Source organism: Bos javanicus, chromosome X (genome assembly GCF_032452875.1).
Source record: "Bos javanicus breed banteng chromosome X, ARS-OSU_banteng_1.0, whole genome shotgun sequence".
Classification (NCBI taxonomy): Eukaryota; Metazoa; Chordata; class Mammalia; order Artiodactyla; family Bovidae; genus Bos; species Bos javanicus.
Genome location: NC_083897.1, coordinates 71623166 through 71645963, shown reverse-complemented (window position 1 = coordinate 71645963; position 22798 = coordinate 71623166).

The window sequence follows — 22798 nt, the reverse complement described above, 5'->3', positions numbered from 1 at the left end:
GATTAGTTCTAGTAATTTTCTGGTGGAGTCTTTAGGGTTTTCTATGTAAAGGATCATGTCATCTGCAAACAGTGAGAGTTTTACTTCTTCTTTTCCAATTTGGATTCCTTTTATTTCCTTTTCTGCTCTGATTGCTGTGGCCAAAACTTCCAAAACTATGTAAAATATATTTTCTTAATTATTGTATTTAGAGTAAAACCTTTTAAGATTATGTCTAAATACAACAAATTGATGCTTAAATATTATAAAATAATTTATACTTAAGTAAATAATTCTTTAGTGGTTTATACTGAATACACATATTATTTGTAGATGGTTTATCGATTTTAAAGTCAGTATAAACATCAACATCAATTTTTAAATAAAAAAAGCACAGTACAATAGTCTCCTTATATTACAACAGATATAACTTGTAAGAGAGTCCCCATTAATATCCCATTTCAGTTAATTTTATCAAAACGAATGTGTTTAATTGAATATTATTTTTTAATACTCTGTTGACTTTTGCTAGAGTGTAGGGTAACAGAATCAACCAATTTCTTACAGCACATAAAATTAACTTTTCCAAGTGAGTCAGATGTGTTTTACATGTGCAATTAGATTCTCACTGATAGTATAAGGGAAATTTGAAATCATTCTTAGGCCTATGTGTAAGCTCTCACAAATTAGACTGGCCTGGTTTAGCATGAGTTATTTGGAAGCTTATGTAATCCACTCTGAATTTCAAGTGGAATCTAAATATCTCAATTCTCAAAGCTCTCAGGAAGTTTAATGTACCATAACAAGCACTGTTTTGACTAATTGGCTTCATTTTCAGGTGCCAGTGGGACTTATGGGGGAAGAAAGTATACATTTGCCAGGGCTCAAGCCAATGGAAGCATTCTAGTCTAATGTGATAATGAATCAGTTCATGGTTACTTTGCCCAAATGGAAGGATTTTCACCTCTGAAGATTCACAGCATAGTAACCAACTGATCAGCAGTACATGAAAGTTCCAGTATTCATTGAAACTTTATACAAATATACAAACGAGGATGTTCTCATGTTATATTGAGCCCACCACACATTTCCAGCCTTGTAAACAGCCATGAAATTAAAAGACGCTTACTCCTTGGAAGGGAAGTTATGACCAACCTAGATAGCATATTCAAAAGCAGAGACGTTACTTTGCCAACAAAGGTCCGTCTAGTCAAAGCTATGGTTTTTCCAGTGGTCATGTATGGATGTGAGAGTTGGACTGTGAAGAAGGCTGAGCACCAAAGAATTGATGCCTTTGAACTGTGGTGTTGGAGAAAACTCTTGAGAGTCCCTTGGACTGCAAGAAGATCCAACCAGTCCATTCTGAAGGAGATCAGCCCTGGGATTTCTTTGGAAGGAATGATGCTAAAGCTGAAACTCCAGTACTTTGGCCACCTCATGTGAAGAGTTGACTCATTGGAAAAGACTCTGATGCTGGGAGGGATTGGGGACAGGAGGAGAAGGGGACGACAGAGGATGAGATGGCTGGATGGCATCACTGACTCAAGTGACCTGAGTCTGAGTGAACCCAGAGAGTTGGTGATGGACAGGGAGGCCTGGTGTGCTGCAGTTCTTGGGGCCACAAAGAGTCAGACACGACTGAGTGACTGAACTGAACTGAAACAGCATCTGGGGCTCAGGGAAGAGAAGAAAGGGGATGATTTGCATCAGACTCAGGCAAACCAAATTAAACGGATAGAAAAAGAGAGCAATGGCAAGCTAAGTATTGTTAGCAATGATGGCAATAGAAAATGAACATGTATAGTCACTCTTATATACATTTTACACTATCCACTTCCTTAGGAACCAACACTTCTGTGGATTACAACAGCTGCCCTTTTTCCAATCAGGATGACTGTGTCTTCGTAGTTTTCAACCACTGGTCCAAACATTTTTCATGGGAACTAAGAAATAGGATTGTGTTTCAATAGTTGGAAATTCCCAGGAAAATTCTGAAAGGCTGGGGAAAGGAGATGTGGAGACTGAAATTACAAAATTTCTGCCAGCTATTCAGTAAAAGTAGTAAGAAACTACTACTTTCAGATCTATATTTATCAGTTTTTAGCTTTTTGATACTACTATGTTCCCCTGAAATTTTGAAAGCATTTTAAGACCTTGATGTGAAGACAAGAATAGATTATTTTAGAATAAAAATGTTTGCTGCTGCTGCATTGCTTCAGTCGTGTCCAACTCTGTGCGACCCCATAGATGACAGCCCACCAAGCTTCCCGTCCCTGGGATTCTCCAGGCAAGAACACTGGAGTGGGTTGCCATTTCCTTCTCCAATGCATGAAAGTGAAAAGTGAAAGTGAAGTCACTCAGTCGTCTCCGAATCTAGCGACCCCATGGACTGCAGCCTACCAGGCTCCCCCGTCCATGGGATTTTCTAGGCAAAAGTACTGGAGTGGGGTGCCATTTCCTTCTCCAAAAAATGTTTGAGACAGTCCAAATCATACTTATCCTTTAAAACCAGTTACAATTTCTTCTTCCCCAAGAAAGACTTCCAAGACACTTTAGCCCAAATGCATATGTCCTACTCTGAACCTCTCCAGAACCTATTTCCTTTATTACTCATTGTGATACAAGTGATTAATCACATTCAGTTCAGCTCAGTTCAGTCGCTCAGTTGTGTCTGACTCTTTGCGATCCCATGAATTGCAGCATGCCAGGCCTCCCTGTCCATCACCAACTCCTGGAGTTCACTCAAACTCACATCCATCGAGTCCGTGATGCCATCCAGCCATCTCATCCTCTGTCATCCCCTTCTCGTGCCCCTAATCCCTCCCAGTATCAGAGTCTTTTCCAAAGAGTCAACTCTTCGCATGAGGTGGCCAAAGTTCTGGAGTTTCAGCTTTAGCATCATTCCTTCCAAAGAACACCCAGGACCGATCTCCATTAGAATGGACTGGTTGGATCTTCTTGCAGTCCAAGGGACTCTCAAGAGTCTTCTCCAACACCACAGTTCAAAAGCATCAGTTCTTTGGTGCTCAGTTTTCTTCTCAGTCCAGCTCTCACATCCATACATGACCAATGGAAAAACCATAGCGTTGACTAGGCGGACCTTTGTTGGCAAAGTAATGTCTCTGCTTTTGATTATGCCATCTAGGTTGGTCATAACTTTCCTTTCAAGAGTAAGTATCTTTTAATTCTATGGCCGCAGTCACCATCTGCAGTGATTTTGGAGCACTAACCCCCCCCCCCAAAGAAAAATAAAGTCTGACATTATTTCCACTGTTTCCCCATCTATTTCCTATTGCCTTTTAGCAATTCAACTTTTTCTTGATTTCTGTTCTTTTAAATAATTTTAACTTTTCACATGTCTATATATAACTCTAGATGATAAGCTCCTTGAGACTTTCATTCTTATACATCTTAGCATCTCTCCTGATACTTCCCAAAAGATTTACATATACAGAAGCTCTTAGTATAAGTGTGTTAACTAACTGGGGATAATCAAAAATTAAGAAAAATGGAAACCACCAAGGAGTAAAATTCCACCAGAAATTCTAAAGAAATTGAACCAGATCAGAAAGGTGAAAACACAAAACACTGATGAATGGACGTTTGTGTCTCAGTTACTTTCTTAAATATATTCACATTTTGTGTTAGTAATATCGTGTGTGTGCTAAGTTGTTTCAGTCACCTCTGACTCTTTGTAACCTTATGGATCATAGCCAACCAGGTTCATCTGTCCATGAGATTCTCCAGAAAAGAATAATACTGGAGTGGGTTGCTGTACCCTCCTTCAGGGGATCTTCCCAAACCAGAGATTGAACCCATTTGTTGGCAGGTGGGTTCTTTACCACTCACACCACCTGGGAAGTTAGTAATATTATCACATTCAGTTTTAAGTTAAGTTAGTTTCCTTTAGAAATAATCTTGAGGCAAGTTGGACACGCCATTAATTGATTATAAGCTCTATTTTAATCATCCTAACGCTTTTCTTTCCCCCAAATCATATTCATGTCTTAAACTGAAACATGTATATTACCATAGGTAAAATAGATGACCAGTGCAAGTTTGATGCATGAAGCAGGGCACTCAAAGCCAGTACTCTGGGACAACCCAGAGGGGAGGGCGGTAGGATGGGGTTCACGATGGGGAGCCACATATGCACCCATGGGTGATTCATGTGGATGTGTGGCACAAACCACCACAGTATTGTAAAGTAATTAACCTCCAATTTAAATAAATAAATTAATTTTAAAAAAGCCAAATTTATTTTCTGTTTTTAAATAAACTTGAGCTTCCTTTGAAAAACAAGGAGATCAAACCAGTCTATCCTAAATGAAATCAACTCTGAAAATACGTTGGAAGGGCTGATGTTGAAGCTGAAGTTCCAATACTTCAGTCACCTGATATGAAGAGCTGATTCTTTGGAAAAGACCCTGAAGCTGGTAAAGATTGAGGGCAGGAGGAGAAGTGGGTGGCAGAGGATGGGATGGCTAGATAGCACCAGTGACTCAACGGACATGAGTTTGAGCAAACTGTGGGACATAGTGAAGGACAGGGAAGCCTGGAGCGCTGCAGTCCATGGGGGGTCACAAAAAGCTGAACATGACTGAGCCCCTGAGAAACAACAGCAACAATAGAGAGCTTCATTTGTTAGGCCAGGAATATTAAAGACAGAACTCAATCAAATTGTGTTAAATGTTCAACAAAAATACTGAATTGGATTTTAATATTATTCAGCACTTTTAAACTCTCATTAAGCACCAAGATTGTGTGTGCTAAGTGCTTTACATGTAAAATTCTTTTTCATTTTAATAATATCACTTTGAATATAATTACTGTTATTAATCTCATTTTAGAGATTAAAAACTGAGTGCAAGGTCATACAGACAGAAAATCCTAGAGATAGGATTTGAATTTTAATCTGTCTAACCAAAGATACCAAATGATGGCATCTTAGCTATGTTGTCATTCTAGAAAGACTAAACAGAAATCATAGTCATATGTCAGAACATAGCTATCCATGACCTAATTGAATGAATGATTTTGAACAAGCTGAGAAAAGCAAAGACATGAAACCAGGCCAATCACTAATGGGACACATGGTGTTTGAGGGATTGGGACAGATGAGACAGACTTAGCTATAGGTGGTAAGAAAATTTAGTCTAGAAACATAATGTGCACCAAAAGAATATGGTCACAGAAAATAGGAAGTTTAGGTAAAATAGTATTACTTATCTCAGGCTGGCTGTGAGGTATATGTGATTTAATATTTTGAAAGTACATAGAATAGACAATAGATAATAGTTAGCAGTAATAAATGTTATCCCTTTTACCAGCAATATTATATAAATCCAATGCATACAGTAATCAGAACAGAAAGGGGGATCTTGTTGGCTGTAAAATTGAAAGTCCAGAAAACTAGCTCAAAAAAATCTATGAATTAAGTTTATATCCTGAAACTTTACTATATTAATTGATTAGTTCTAAACTTTTGTGGTGTCTTTAGGGTTTTCAATGGAGAAGATCATGATAACTGAAAAGAGTGAGAGTTTTACTTCTTTTCCAATCTGGATGCCATTTATTTCTTTTTCTTTTCTGATTGCTGTGGCTAAAACTTCCAAAACTATGTTGAATAGTAGTGGTGAGAGTGGGTACCCATATCTTATTCCTGACTTTAGAGGAAATGCTTTCAAATTTTAGCCACTGAGGATAATGCTTGCTGCAGGTTTATCACGGATGACTTTTAATATGTTGAGATATGTTCCTTCTATGCCTGCTTTCTAAAGAGTTTTTATCCTAAACCAGTGTTGAATTTTGTCAAAGGCTTTCTCTGCATCTATTGAGATAATCATATGGTTTTTATCTTTCAAGTTCCTAGTGTGGTGTATGACATTGATTGGTTTGTGAATACTGAAGAATCCTTGCATCCCTCATATAAAGTCCACTTGGTCATGATGTACGATCTTTTTAATATGTTGTTGGATTCTGTTTGCTAGAATTTTGTTGAGCATTTTTGCATCTATGTTCGTCAGTGATACTGGCCTGTAGCTTTCTTATTTTTTTTTTTTTTCTGGCATTTTTGTCTGATTTTGGCATTAGGGTAATAGTGCCCTCATAAAATGAGTTTGAGAGTTACATTCCTCTGCAATTTTCTGGAAGAGGTTGAGTAGGATAGGTGTTAGCTCTTCTTTAAGTTGCATTCCTATACACTTACAATGAGAAAACAGAAAGAAAAATCAAGGAAACAATCCCATTCACCATTGCAACAAAAAGAATAAAATACTTAGGAATAAATTTACCTATATAAACAAAAGAACTAAATATAGAAAAGTATAAAAAACTGATGAAAGAAATCATAGATGAAACAAATAGATGGAGAAATATACCATGTGCATGGATCAGAAGAATCAATATAGTGAAAATGAGTATACTACTCAAAGCAATCTACAGATTCAATGCAATCCCTGTCAAGTTACCAATGGTATTTTTCACAGAAATAAAACAAATAATTTCACAATTTGTATGGAGAATACAAAAACAAACAAACAAAACAAACAAACAAAAAAAAACTTGAATAGCCAAAGCAATCTTGAGAAAGAAGAATAGAATTGGAGGAATCAACCTGCCTGACTTCAGACTATACTATAAAGCTGCAGTCATCAAGACAGTATGGTCCTGACACAGAGACAGAAATATAGATCAATGGAACAAAATAGAAAGCCCAGAGATACATCCATGCACCTATGATTAACTTATATTTGGCAAAGGAGGCAAAGAAAAATACAATGGAGAAAAGATATTCTTTTTCACAAGTGGTGCTGGGAAAACTGGTCCACCACTTGTTAAAGAATGAAACTAGAATACTTTCTAACACCATACACAAAAATAAACTCAAAATGGATTACAGATCTAAATGTAATACCAGAAACTATAAAACTCCTAGAGGAAAACACAGGCAGAACACTCTGACATAAATCACAACACTTCCCAGAGTAATGGAAATAAAAGTAAAAATAAACAAATGGGACCTAATTAAACTTAAAAGCTTTGGCACAGTGAAGGAAACTATAAGAAAGGTGAAAAGACAGCCTTCAGAATGGGTGAAAATAGCAACAAATGAAGCAACTGACAAAGAATTAATCTCCAAAATATAAAAGCAGCTCATGTATCTCAATACGAGAAAAAATAAATGACCCAATCAAAAATGGGCCAAAGAACTAAACAGACATTTCTCCAAAGAAGACATACAGATGGCTAACAAACACATGAAAAGATGCTCCAAATCACTCATTATCAGAGAAATGCAAATCAAAACCACGATGAGGTACCATGTCACGCTGGTCAGAATGGCTGCCATCAAAAAGTCTACAAACAATAAATGCTGGAGAGGGTGTGGAGAAAATGGAAACCTCTTACACTGTTGGTGGGAATGCAAACTAGTACAGCCACTATGGAGAACAGTGTGGAGATTCCTTGAAAAACTGGAAATAGAACTGTCATATGACCCAGCAATCCCATGTCTGGGCATACACACTGAGGAAACCTGTATTGAAAGAGACACATGTACTCCAATGTTCATTGCAGCACTGTTTATGATAGCTAGGACATGGAATGACCTAGAATTCCATTGGCAGATGAATGGATAAGTTGTGGTTCACTTCAGTTTAGCCGCTCAGTCATGTCCAACTCTTTGCAACCCCACAGATGCAAAGGAAGCATGCCAGGCTTCTGTGGCTGTTTGGGGCCAGCGTGAGGCACTCCACCCATGGCAAAGGTCAAGAGGAAGAAGGCTCGACATACACAAAGGTGGGATCGAGACTCAGGAGTCCCCCTGGAAATTCTCGAGCATCTACCCCCAAAACCAGAGTCTGCCTACTTTACTACTTTGTGCTCTCACCTACACCTCTGACTTTACAGGGGGCTGTCCCCCACCACCTCTTTCGGAGAAGGAGTTAACTTAGAGTTCCAGTTAATAAAAACTCCTGGGCGTGACAAAAGTGTTTTAACCTACAAACTCCTCTGAAGATTCTCTAGCCTGCCTGACAGGCATGTCTGGCCACATGTGATTGCTCACAGCCTCCCAACCGTGAGAGGCACGAGATGCTTTAAACCTTCTAAAAACAGGTTCTTTAGAAAAGTTAGAAAACCATTAGTATAAGTATAGTGGGCAGATTAGAAACTGTATTGGTGAAGGGTTTTTCATTTGTTGAGCCAATGTTTGTTGCTAAGTCTCCACAGCTCCTGCCCTTACACACATTAATGAATATACAGAAGAAATAAGTATTAACCTTTGATATTAATCATGTTAGACCTTAGGCTAAGTAAATTATTTCCTTAATTAAAACCCACTACACCCTCACTCTATAGGAATGTAACTTTATCTGGTACCTTTGGAAGGTGGAGTCTTTTTTAAGAATAATCACCCCTGGAGAAATAAGTGTCCTGGTTGACTGATCGCTGTCACAAGGAGAGGGTCATAAATTGTCAGCAGGCCCCCTGGCCAGAAGATGATGTAACACCCATAAGATCTCTGTATACATTTGTATGAAGCACCTGACTTTAATAAAAGTCAGGGCTGCTGACCCCATGTGACTTTTGCATACCATCTCAGTGTATAAAAGTAGACCATGGAAAATAAAGAATTGGGATCAGTTTCTCGAAATACTGGTCTCCTCGTGTTGCTCTGTCTCTCAAACTCTGGCTGAGTCTCCATCTGGAGCATGGAACCCACCAAGTTTACTAATTTTGTCTGGGCTTCTAAGATCCAACCGGGGAGGCCTCAGTGTCTCCTCTCCTTCGGGAGAACAGAAGGATGCCCGTGGCCTACGTAAGTGGTGCAAACTTCTTGTCTTGAAGTTTTATTGGTCTCCCGAGTAAACCAAGCTACTCAGCCTCTTTTCTCCACTGAGTTTTCCTACTGAGCTATCCTTATTCTATTACTCTTTACATCTCTAATTAATGTCTAATTGAAGCTATTGTATCCTGATCCTCGCCGACGCCATCCCCGCTTCGAACTCCCTGGATCAGCCGGGGCTGGACCTCGGCATGTGGCCATCACCAACTCCTGGAGCTTGCTCAAACTCATGTCCATAGAGTCATTGATGCCATCCAACCATTTCATCCTCTGTCATCCCCTTCTCCTCCTGCCTTCAATCTTTCCCAGCATCAGGGTCTTTTCCAATGAGTCAGTTCTTTGCATCACGTGGCCAAAGTAATGGAGTTTCAGCTTTGGCATCAGTCCTTCCAGTGGATATCCAGGGCTGATTTCCTTTAGGATTAACTGGTGGATCTTCTTGCAGTCCAAGGGACTCTCAAGTCTTATCCAACACCACAGTTCAAATGCATCAATTCTTTGATGGTCAGCTTTCTTTATATTCCATCTCTCACATCTATACAGGACTTCTAGAAAAACCATAGCATTTACTAGACAGACCTTTGTTGGCAAGATGCCATGATCTTAGTTTTCTGAATGATGATTTTTTAAATATAACTTTATTTTAATTTGAGGCTAATTACTTTAAAATATCATATTGGTTTTGCCATACAATGGCATGAATCCACCACGGGTGTACATGTGTTCCCCATCCTGAACTCCCCTCCCACTTCCCTCCCTATCCCATCCCTCTGGGTCATCCCAGTGTACCAGCCCCGAGCATCCTGTATCATGCATTGAACCTGGACTGACGATTTGTTTCATATATGATAATATACATGTTTCAATGCCATTTTAAGCCAGCTTTTCCACTCTCCTCTTTCACTTCCATCAAGAAGCTCTTTAGTTCTTCTTTATTTTCTGCCATAAACATGGTGTCATCTGGGTATCTGAAGTTATTGATATTTCTCCCTGCAATCTTGATTCTAGGTTGTGCTTCATCCAGCTCAGCATTTTGCTTGATGTATTCTGCATATAAGTTAAATAAGCAAGGTAACAATATACAGCCTTATTATAATATATTTTTTTTAATTTGGAACAAGTCTGTTCTTCCATATCCAGTTCTAACTGTTGCTTCTTGACCTGTGTGCAGATTTCTCAGAGGCAGGTCAGGTGGTCTGGTATTCCCATCCCTTTAAGTATTTTACACAGTTTTTTTGTGATCCACACCGTCAAAGGCTTTGGCATAGTCCACAAAGCAAAAGTAAAGAGAATAGTACTCAGCTGTTAAAAAGAAAGCAATTGAGTCAGTTCTAATGAGGTGAATGAAACTGGAGCCTATTATAGAGAGTGAAGTAAGTCAGAAAGAAAAACACCAATACAGTATACTAAGGTATATATGTGAATTTAGAAAGACAGCAATGATGACCCTATATGGAAGACAGCAACAGAGACACAGATGTAAAGAACAGACTTTTGGACTCCGTTGGAGAAGGCAAGGGTGGGATGGCTTGAGAGAATAACATTGAAATATGTATATTACACATGTGGTTTAGATGACCAGTCCAAGTTTGATGCATGAAATAAGGCACTCAAAGCCGGTGCACTGGGACAACCCAGAGGGATGGGATGGGGATGGAGGTGGGAGAGGGGTTCAGGACAGGGGGACACATGTACACCCATGGCTGATTCATGTTGATGTATGTCAAAAACCACCACAGTGTTGTATTTAGTCTTCAATTAAAACAAATAGTATTCCTCTGGACAAGTTACACTGACCAGGGCAAAATTATCTTTGATCATTGCATATTTTAAAACACATTCAAAATTTAAACAAACATATTTGGAATGGATATCATGTTACCTTTTACTGATATCCCTCTAAGATATATCCTTTATTTCAATTAATATATCTTTTATATTTTAAAATCTATCCTCATATCTTACTTTCCCCCCAAGTATTTATCTTTACTGAAAGCTATACATGGGGTTTCCCAGGTGGTGCAAGTGGTAAAGAACCCACCTGCCAATGCAGGAGATGTAAGAGATGCAAGTTCAACCCCTGGACTGGGAAGATCCCCTGGAAGAGGGCATGGCAATGCACTCCAGTATTCTTGCCTAGAGACTCCCATGGACAGAAGAACCTGGTGGGCTACGGTCCATGGAGTCACAAAGAGTCAGAGTCAGACACGACTGAAGTGATTTAGCATGCACACATGCAAAGCTACATAGCATAGTAAGGAATTACTAACATTGATGGTGGACATGGCATTTTGCATAAAGATGTGATGGAGGAGATGACAGGTGGGCTATATCTTAAAGGAAGAATTAGAAATATTTAGGTAGAGTAAGGTAGGATCTTGGTGAAATTTTAAAGAAATGTATGAGCAAAGTTGGGCTTCCCAGGTGGCGCTAGTGGTAAAGAACCTGCCTGCCAGTGCAGGAGGCAAAAGAGACATAGATTCGATCCCTGGGTTGGGAAGATCCCCTGGAGGAGGGCATGGAAACCCACTCCAGTATTCTTGCCTGGAGAGTCCCATGAACAGAGGAGCCTGGCGGGCTACAGTTCATAGAGTTGCAAAGGGTCGGACACGACTGAGGTGATTTAGCATGCATGCATGCATAAGCAAAGTTACTGGAGTAATAAACACTGTGTTTTAGTGCTGTTGGAGCGTTCATTACAAGGCAGGGAATAGCAAGGGATGAATCTGTAATGATAAAGATAGTTCTGATTATGAATAATCTTGTATCCTCTGTTAAGGAACTTAAATCTAAGACTGTGATAGAAGCTCTTTGAAGAGTTTTAGTTTCAGGATGGCTGTAGTACATTTATTCACTCTAGAGACTATGGGTATGGTTGATGAGAGAAAAGTGTATGAAAAAGAAAAACACATACTGAGGTATTTGCCTTGGTCTAGGAAATGGGAACCCACTCCAGTGTTCTTGCCTGGAGAATCCCAGGGATGGGGAAGCCTGGTAGGCTGCCATCTATGGGGTCGCACAGAGTTGGACACGACTGAAACGACTTAGCAGCAGCAGCAGCAGCAGCAGGACAACAAAAGCTCTTTGAGGGTCTGAACTAAGTAAGGTAGTGGCTGGAGAGATAAATTATGAGAACCAATCAATTAAATTCAATATTACCTGGTAAATAATCAGATTTGGATGTTGAGGGGAAGCCAAGAGTCAAGAAACATTCCAGTTTTATTGGCTGAGTAACTGGGTGCATGTGGTACCTTAACAGAGATGGGGGAATTGTTCTGAGAGGAATCAGTTTAGTTGAGAGACAAGTTCGGTTTTAGAATTATTGAGAAGGCTGGGGGAAGCTTCTAGCAAGAAGTAAATTAAATAATTTTAAAGCTTAAAGAAGTTTAGGCTATGTATAATCATTTAGGAGTAAATTTACTACTCATGGAAAGTAGCTACAAAAATGAAAGTGAAATCAGCCAGAGATACTACCCATCAAATGAAGGCCCAGGAGTTTTCCTCTGCCATGGAAAATTGACAGACAGAGAAAGAGAAGCTTCTGAAGGACATAGTGATGGAAGAATAGAAAAGTAAGAAGAACAGAGCTTAAAAAAATAATTTGAAGAAGGAAGAGATAATATCAACACTAAAAATAAATGAAAGTAAAAGTATATGAAAAATACCATTAGATTTGTCAAGGAAGAAGTCACTGATGATTCCAACTCAGGCGATTTTGGAAAGATGATGAGAGGAGAAAAGCAGATTGCAGGGCCTGAGGCATGATTGGGGGATAATAAATACATCATGTGATTGGAAGATAATAAAAACATCAAAGGAGTGTGGAGAAATATTGGGTAGGGGCATATGATGTCAGGCTAGGTTTCTTTCTTTCAGAGTAAGAAATACATATTATGTTTATAGGCTTGGAGGAAAAAATCCTTTAGGGAAAAAAGAATAGCTTGAAAAAAGGGGAAAAGAAAGGATGACTAGAAGAAAAGTCTTAGAGCAGTGGGTGGGGCTAACCACACAGATGGAGTTTCTAAATATGAAAAGTTCTTATTTACCATTGAGACAGGAGGGAAATAGATGATAGAGGTGGAACTAAGTAAATTTTTAAAGGATGTTAATCGAAGGTAATTATATTTGATAACCTCAATTTTATTGTTGCTATAATTGAGATTATATGGTTATTTTTGAGACAAATTCCTGAGGATTCCCGAAGGTTGAATATGATGTTTAATTGAAAATGAGAAAGTTTTAATAGTCATTGTATAAAAACTGATGGGAACTGATTAAATATAAGTAGAAAAATCGTTAATGATACCATCACAGCAGATGTTAGAAACTATGAATTTGCAAAGTGCTAATGCTCAAACTACCCCACAATTGCACTCATCTCACACGCTAGTAAAGTAATGCTCAAAATTCTCCAAACCAGGCTTCAGCAATACGTGAACCGTGAACTTCCAGATGTACAAGCTGGTTTTAAAAAAGGCAGAGGAACCACAGATCAAATTGCCAACATCTGCTGTATCATCGAAAAAGCAAGAGAGTTTCAGGAGAACATCTACTTCTGCTTTATTGACTATGCCAAAGCCTAGGATCACAATAAACTGTGGAAAATTCTGAAAGAGATGGGAATCCCAGACCACCTGACCTGCTTCTTGAGAAACCTGTATGCAGGTCAGGAAGCAACAGTTAGAACTGGACATGGAACAACAGACTGGTTCCAAATAGGAAAAGGAGTACATCAAGGCTGTATATTGTCACCCTGCTTATTTAACTTATACACAGAGTATATCATGAGAAACACTTGTCTGGAAGAAGCACAAGCTCGAATCAAGATTGCCGGGAGAAATATCAATAACCTCAGATATGTAGATGACACCACCCTTATGGCAGAAAGTGAAGAGGAACTGAAAAGCCTCTTGATGAAAGTGAAAGTGGAGAGTGAAAAAGTTGTCTTAAAGCTCAACATTCAGAAAACGAAGATCATGGCATCTGGTCCCATCACTTCATGGGAAATAGATGGGGAAACTGTGGAAACAATGTCAGACTTTATCTTTTTGGGCTCCAAAATCACTGCAGATGGTGACTGCAGCCATGAAATTAAAAGACGCTTACTCCTTGGAAGAAAAGTTGTGACCAACCTAGATAGCATATTGAAAAGCAGAGACATTACTTTGCCAACAAAGGTCCGTCTTGTCAAGGCTATGGTTTTTCCAGTGTTCATGTATGGATGTGAGAGTTGGACTGTGAAGAAAGCTGAGTGCTGAAGAATTGATGCTTTTGAACTGTGGTGTTGGAGAAGACTCTTGAGAGTCCCTTGGATGGCAAGGAGATCCAATCAGTCCATTCTAAAGGAGATCAGCCCTGGGTGTTCTTTGGAAGGAATGATGATAAAGCTGAAACTCCAGTACTTTGGCCATCTCATGTGAAGAGTTGACTCATTGTAAAAGACTCTGATTCTGGGAGGGATTGGGGGCAAGAGGAGAAGGGGACGACAGAGGATGAGATGGCTGGATGGCATCACTGACTTGATGGACATGAGTCTGAGTGAACTCCGGGAGTTGGTGATGGACTGGGAGGCCTGGCGTGCTGTGATTCATGGGGTCACAAAGAGTCGGACACGACTGAGCAACTGAACTGAACTGAACCTGTATGAATGCATGCTTTGCGTAAGAAATATCCCGTTGCCTAAATATAGAAAAATCATTATGGCATTGAACCAATGTTAGGGTTTTGATGACTGTTTGGAAGATTTGGGATAGAAGGGAATCTGTTGTTATAGAAACGGTTCAGATGATCAATCATCGAGTCTAAGATGGGTAAGGAAGGAAGAAAGGTCTTAGGTACTATATTCTGACAGAAATTGGTAGGTTCATGGAATGAAGTGTCAAGTGGAGATCAAGAAAAGTGGAAGTGAGATTATAAAACACCTGAAATAATTAATGATTGTCATCAGTTTGATATTAGAGTTTAGTGTTTTAGGGTTTGATTAGTTTCACTGGATTCTAAGATTCACCATATTTCCCCAGAAAGGAGTGCTGATGCAGGGGAAAAGTGAGGATTTTTGACGTTTCAAAGAGTTATGGTTCAAGATTATTAAACGATTTCCTCCATGTACATTGAAATCTCCTGGAATCACCATAGAATTTATCTAAAGAAAATGACTGATAAAAATTCCCCAAATAATCAATGACTAAGGGATATTGACTGGAAGTTGATAGTTATTAGCGACCTTAGTTAATAATGGATCTTACAGCCAAGTGGCATCCTTGATAGAAATAAGGACATGTATGTTACAGTGGAAGAACATGGCCAGAGTGTCTCCAGGGAGCCAATCTCTCCTGAATCCATGGACTATGAAATGTGAAAGAATAAGTAGCTTCTGCAGATGAGAGTTACCCTGGAAGGAGAGTCTGCAGGGTTGAGCTAAGTGCTATTTGAGATAGGTATATGCAGAAATTATTCTGGAGAACAGCTGATGACATAAGGAAGTTAGTTAACAATAGATGAAGATTCTTGAAAATACAGCTAAGAGAATAAAGAAAATTTACTTTCTGGTGACTCAGAAAGTAAAGAATCTGCCTGCAGTGCAAGAGACCCGTGTTGAATCCCTAGATTGGGAAGATCCCCTGGAGAAGAGAATGGCTACCCACTCCAGTTGTTTTGGCTGGAGAATTACATGAACAGAGGAGCTTGGTGGGCTGTAGTCCATGGGGTCACAGAGAATCAAACATGACTGAACGAGTAACACTTTCACATTTTTTTCTCACAAAACTCGTGGAGTCACAGGAGGATGAGATTCTTGTGTGAAATACAGAGTGTTTTCCCATAGATGCCCTGAGAAGTAGTACTGAGAACCCTTAATGAATTTGATCAAATCCAAGTAATTCACACTTCCTGAGCTACCTCCTCATCTTTTTGCCATAATTTCTTTGCATTGTTACCAACCTTCTCCTTTCCTCTTAGAAGCCTGTCTAAGAGGAAAGTGATCTTCTATTACATTACAAGTAATCTATTTGTGTTTCTGACTATAATTATTCTTAATTTCTCTGAAATTTCCTTCTGTTAATTATGTCTTTTTTCTCTTACATTTCAGTCTTTCTTACTTTACTCATTTTGTTTTTCCGCAAATTGTTGTTAAAGAGACATGTTGATACCTCCTTAATAGTACCTTCTTTCTAATCTGCCACACCTTCAAGCTCCCTAGAGAATGGTTGATTTCTCTCTCTTACTTAGGTCATGTTTCTTGACTATGTATTTTCATATATGCTTTCCCCGCTTCTTCATCAGCTGCTGCTGCTAAGTAGCTTCAGTCGTGTCCAACTCTGTGGGACCCCATAGACAGCAGCCCACCAGGCTCTGCTGTCCCTGGGATTCTCCAGGCAAGAACACTGGAGTGGGTTGCCATTTCCTTCTCGAATGCATGACAGTGAAAAGTGAAAAGGAAATCTCTCAGTCATGTCCGACTCTTCGCGACCCCATGGACTGCAGCCTACCAGGCTCCTCCGTCCATGGGATTTTCCAGGCAAGAGTACTGGAGTGGGGTGCCTTCACCTTCTCTGCTTCATCAGCTACTAAGCTTTAAGCCTCTACAGTTTGACATCTATTTCCAGCAATTTGTTTTAAATGATTTTCTCCATGGTTATCATTTGCTGTATCTTTTTACACTTTTATCCTTGTTATGTCCTTGTGTCTGCCATTATTAATCTTTTTAGCCTCTCTAATACAGTAACTCTCCTGATTCTTGTTCTACCCCTTGACTGCACTTCTGTTTCCTTTCTTTATTCCTACTTCTCATGTTCTCAGTTTCTTGACCGTATGTTATCCTACATTCTGTCATCTTTATGACTTTGTCCAGAACTTCTAATACCTGGTATAATGCCTGGAACATGACATGCATACAATAAATACCTTTAAAAGAATTAGTGAATCAAAGAACAGTGAAGTATTAATATACTACAGTGACTTCTCAAACTATCAGATTTCTTTATCTGACATACCTATAGAAGAGTATTGTTGCAACACTTCACAAATTTAGGTCCAAACCTAAAGTTAGGCTCCTTCTTCTCAAGAATTCTTCTATTTCTGTTAATATATCATCATTTCATTTTAGAAGCTGGGAATATCAGCTTCTTTCTTTAGTTTATTCATTTCTTTTACTTAATTCATATGGCGATTTGCCAAGCATTATATGTAGGGAAAACTCTATCCTTGCTCTCAAAGAAGTTAATAGGCTTTAGAACCAAGAAAGAGCAATTCAAATTCCATCTCAAAAAATAACAAACTGTGTGACTTTGATCAAGTTTCTGTGAGCTTTAGTTTGTTTATTTCAAAAATGTGAGAGATTGACCCACTGTCAAGAAACAAAGCAATCAACAGAATCAAACTCAGAGATGCACAGATGTTGGGAATATAAGGCAGGAAATTTAAAATAATAATTTCTGAGATTCCTTCTAGCCCTAAAATTATGTTTGTATAATTCCATATATTGTACATTGTGATTTATTTTTCTCATCCATGCCTTCTTCTCTGTTTCCAACCTTTTTCTACAAGTCAGCCTCTTCCTACTCTAACTTATTCCATATGTTACCCCTGAAGACATCTTCTTAATTCATTACTTAAACATTACCTTTGTTCAGAATTTTTTGGTCACTCCTAAAAATTAAACCATATATTAACCTTTTAACTAGACATTTAAGATCTCTATAAACTAACTTCAAACTTTCCAACATTTTGCCATATTTGCTAATTTCAGAAAAAATTGAAATGAGAAGTTAAAAAACCAAAGTTATAGTAACAACCTCCCAGAAATTTGAACTACACAGTTAACCAACTTGAATTAATATAATATATTCTCAACAAATAGAGAACATAAATGCTTTTCATCTACAGATTAAACATGTAAAATTTTGCTACTGATTTTAATTAATATATTCATAGGGTATAAATTCAAAAGTGTGTATAGTAAAAAAAAAATCTATTGCCCTTATTTTTTCAAGCATCTAGTTCTCTTTTCCTGAATGAACCATTGTTACCAGTATCTATATTTTTGCAGAGACGTTCTATGCATACACAAACAAATATGTATTTGTATTACAGGTAATAATTTTTTCTAACATATTCTGTGCACTCTGCTTTTTTATTTTTAATTCTTATTCTTTTAGTATTATTATTGAAATCCTAACATGTGCCCTTAACAAAGTAATACTAACATTGCTACCTTTTTTCCTAACCAAATCAAAACTTTAAAAATCAATCTGATTCACAGCCACACTCCTACCATTTAAAACATTACTGCCACCAATGGTATTCTTCAAAGAGCTAGAACAAATAATTTCACAATTTATATGGAAATACAAAAAACCTCAAATAGCCAAAGCTATCTTGAGAAAGAAGAATGGAACTGGAGGAATCAACCTACCTGACTTCAGGCTCTATTACAAAGCCACAGTTATCAAGACAGTATGGTACTGGCACAAAGACAGAAATATTGATCAATGGAACAAAATAGAAAGCCCAGAGATAAATCCACACACATATGGACACCTTATCTTTGACAAAGGAGGCAAGAATATACAATGGATTAAAGACAATCTCTTTAACAAGTGGTGCTGGGAAATCTGGTCAACCACTTGTAAAAGAATGAGACTAGAACACTTTCTAACACCATAGCCAAAAATAAACTCAAAATGGATTAAAGATCTCAACGTAAGACAAGAAACTATAAAATTCCTAGAGGAGAACATAGGCAAAACACTCTCCAACATACATCACAGCAGGAGCCTCTATGACCCACCTCCCAGAATATTGGAAATAAAAGCAAAAATAAACAAATGGGACCTAATTAAACTTAAAAGCTTCTGCACAACAAAGGAAACTGAAACAAAGCAAGGTGAAAAGGCAGCCTTCAGAATGGGAGAAAATAATAGCAAATGAAGCAACTGACAAACAACTAATCTCAAAAATACACAAGCAACTCCTACAGCTCAACTCCAGAAAAATAAACGACCCAATCAAAAAATGGGCCAAAGAACTAAATAGACATTTCTCCAAAGAAGACATACAGATGGCTAACAAACACATGAAAAGATGCTCAACATCACTCATTATCAGAGAAATGCAAATCAAAACCACTATGAGGTACCATTTCACGCCAGTCAGAATGGCTGCGATCCAAAAGTCTACTAGCAATAAATGCTGGAGAGGGTGTAAAGAAAAGGGAACTCTCTTACACTGTTGGTGGGAATGCAAACTAGTACAGTCACTATGGAGAACAGTGTGGAGATTCCTTAAAAAACTGTAAATAGAACTGCCTTATGATCCAGCAATCCCACTGCTGGGCATACACACTGAGGAAACCAGAAGGGAAAGAGACACGTGTACCCCAATGTTCATCTCAGCACTGTTTATAATAGCCAGGACATGGAAACAACCTAGATGTCCATCAGCAGATGAATGGATAATAAAGCAATGGTACATATACACAATGGAGTATTACTCAGCCATTAAAAAGAATACATTTGAATCAGTTCTAATGAGATGGATGAATCTGGAACCTATTATACAGAGTGAAGTAAGCCATAAAGAAAAACACCAATACAGTATACTAATGCATATATATGGAATTTAGAAAGATGGTAACAATAACCCTGTGTACGAGACAGCAAAAGAGACACTGATGTATAGATCAGTCTTATGGACTCTGTGGCAGAGGGAGAGGGTGGGGAGATTTGGGAGAATGGCATTGAAACATGTATAATATCATGTATGAAATGAGTCACCAGTCCAGGTTCGATGCACGATACTGGATGCTTGGGGCTGGTGCACTGGGAGGACCCAGAAGGAGGGTATGGGGAGGGAGGAGGGAGGAGGGTTCAGGATGGGGAACACGGGTATACCTGTGGCAGATTCATTTCGATATTTGGCAAAACTAATACAATATTGTAAAGTTTAAAAATAAAATAAAATTTAAAAAAAAAACACATTACTGCCAGGATTTTACCTCTGCTTCTCAATTAAAAATTATTATAATTACTGACATTTTGTTAATTCAGGGTTCATTTCTATTTATCTGGATTTTTAAAACTCTCTCTGCTCTCCTTTTTTTCATCCCTTTCTTCTGGGATTAATTTCTCTATTTTTAGGTATACATGTTTTAAGAAGTTTTTTCAATGAAGAACTGGAAACAGGCTTTGATTCTCTGCATATATTTTTGTTTATTCATTCCTGGTGGAAAGATTCACTTTATATAAAATTCGAGAATGATTTTTGTTTTCTCTTAGCCCCCTTAGAATGTTAGTCTAACAACTTCTGGTTTCCAACTTTGCAGAAAAATCTCTCCCGCTTATTTAAATTTTCTTTAATTTTCAGCAGTTGTTATGAGTTGAATTGTGTTCCCCAAATATGTTCTTAAAGTCCTAACCAGTACCTTCAGCTGTGACTTTATGGGGAAATAGAGTTTTTACAGAGGTAATCAAGTTTTCCTGAGGCCTCAAGGGCAAACCCTAATCAAATATAGCTGGTGACCCTATAAAAAGGGGAAATTTGGACATGGAGACAGACATGCAGAGAGCAAGACAATCTGAAGACATTCACAGAGAAAATGACCGTGTGACTGGAGTGATGGAGCTACAAGTGAAAGAATCCAAAAGCTTGGGCAAACATGAGAAGCCAGAAGAAACAGGAAGTATTCCTCCCTAGGAAGAGACTGAGCACATCAGAATGAGCATGGCCCTGCTGACACCCTGATTTTGGACTTCTACCCTTCAGAACTGTGAGACAATAAATTTCTGTTGTTTTTAACTTCACAGTGTTCGGTACTGTGTCACAGCAGCAATATGAAACTCATCCAGCGGTGTGCTGTGGTGTGGGCCATACATGCTTTATACATTTCGTGTTAAATGTATTCCTAAATATTTCACGTGTTTGGATATTTTTGTAAATGATAGTGGTTTTGAAAACAAGTTTCTAATTTTTCATTGTTCATTTTTGTATGTTGACTATGTATCCTAGAGTTTTGCTAAATTCATTGATTAATCAGTCTTAATAACTTTTTTATAGTTTCCTTAAGATTTTTAATTTCCATGATCATGTTACATCTTGCTTTCTAGTCTGTATGCCTTTCATTTATTTCCTTATATTTTACTAGTACAATATTGAATCAAAGCGGGTTGTAGTGGACATCACGGGCTTGTTCTTTCTTGTAGGGGGAATGCATTCTGTATTTAATAATTAAGGGTTGTGTTAGCTGCAGGTTTTTTGTAAACACCTCTTACCAGTTTCAAGAGGTTTCCTTCTTACTAGTTTCCTGAGACATTTTGTCGTAATGGAGGTTAAACTTTTTTAAATGATTATTTATGTCTATTAAAATAAGTAAAACTTACGTATATACATGAAACAACTTCAGTAACCATTAATTAGAGCTAGAGAGAAAAATCAACAAATTTACAACCATTAAAAGAAAGTGCAGTATAGTTCTCTCTTAATCATTTATTGGTCAAGGAAACCAAAATTTAGGGACAATACAAAATAAACCACGGAATTAACAAATTTATCTCATGGTTAAAGAACTCTGAACTTAACATTTAACAAATTCATATTCCTCTCTTATATATAAGAAACATTTTAAAGAATTATTAATATACTATTCAATAATTCATTTTTTGACAGATTTCAAAGAATTGATATGATTTAGGCTAATCAACTATGTCAATTTTTAAAGAAAGAGATATATTATACCCATACCCTTGATAAATTTTAAAAATAGACACATACTATAAAGAACATTTTTTTTTCAAAATCTGTTATATCTGCATCTGCCGTGGATTAATCAGTCAATAGTGTCTTAAATTTAATCAAATATGGAAATATCTTCTAGACCCATGAAGAAAATTTAATGCATATTTACATACAAATATTTGTGTGATGCAAAGAAGTACTCAGGGGAATGCTTACATTAACAAAGTGTTCAAAGCTCTGCTTTTGAATATGCTCTCTAGGTTGGTCATAACTTTCCTTCCAAGGAGTAGGCGTCTTTTGATTTCATGGCTGCAGTCGCCATCTGCAGTGATTTTGGAGCCCCCCAAAGTGGGGTCTGACACTGTTTCCACTGTTTCCCCATCTATTTCCCGTGGGGTGATGGGACCGGATGCCATGATCTTCATTTTCTGAATGTTGAGCTTTGGGCCAACTTTTTCACTCTCCTCTTTCACTTGGATCAAGAGGCTTTTTAGTTCCTCTTCACTTTCTCCCATAAGTGTGGTGTCATCTGCATATCTGAAGTTATTTATATTTCTCCCAGCAATCTTGATTCCAGCTTGTGTTTCTTCCAGTCCAGCATTTCTCATGATGTACTCCGCATATATGTTAAGTAAACAGGGTGACAATAAAAAAAAAAAAAAAAAAGACAAAGCCTGATAATTATAATGTACTCATCCAGTTTTTTAGGAAAGAGAATCAGGTCAGTTCAGTTGCTCAGTCTTGTCCGACTCTTTGCAACCGCATGGACTGCAGCACACCAGGCTTCCCTGTCCATCTCCAACTTCTGGAGCTTGCTCAAACTCATGTTCATCAAGTCAGTGATGCCATCCAACCATCTTGTCCTCTGTCATAAAAATCCAAGGAAAGAAGGCCTTAAAGTAAGAGCAAAAATCAATAAAACAAGAAACAAATTTCTAGTTAGGATTATTAAGCCCAAAATTTAATCCTTTAAGTGAATTACAAAATAAACCTCTGATGAAATTTATGGCAGATTAAAAAGAAGGTACAGTTAGTATTCAAATGATAATATGATTGATATATCAGGAAATACATTAAAAAATAGAAGTAGAAATGTTGTAGCAAAAACTTTGAAAACTTAAAGTGAAGAAATTCTTTTAAAATATATGATTTACTGCACCTTGAATTAGTAGATCATTCTACATCTACTACAAAATGGAATTAGTAATTTAAAATATTCACACAAAGGAATGGTAATTTTAT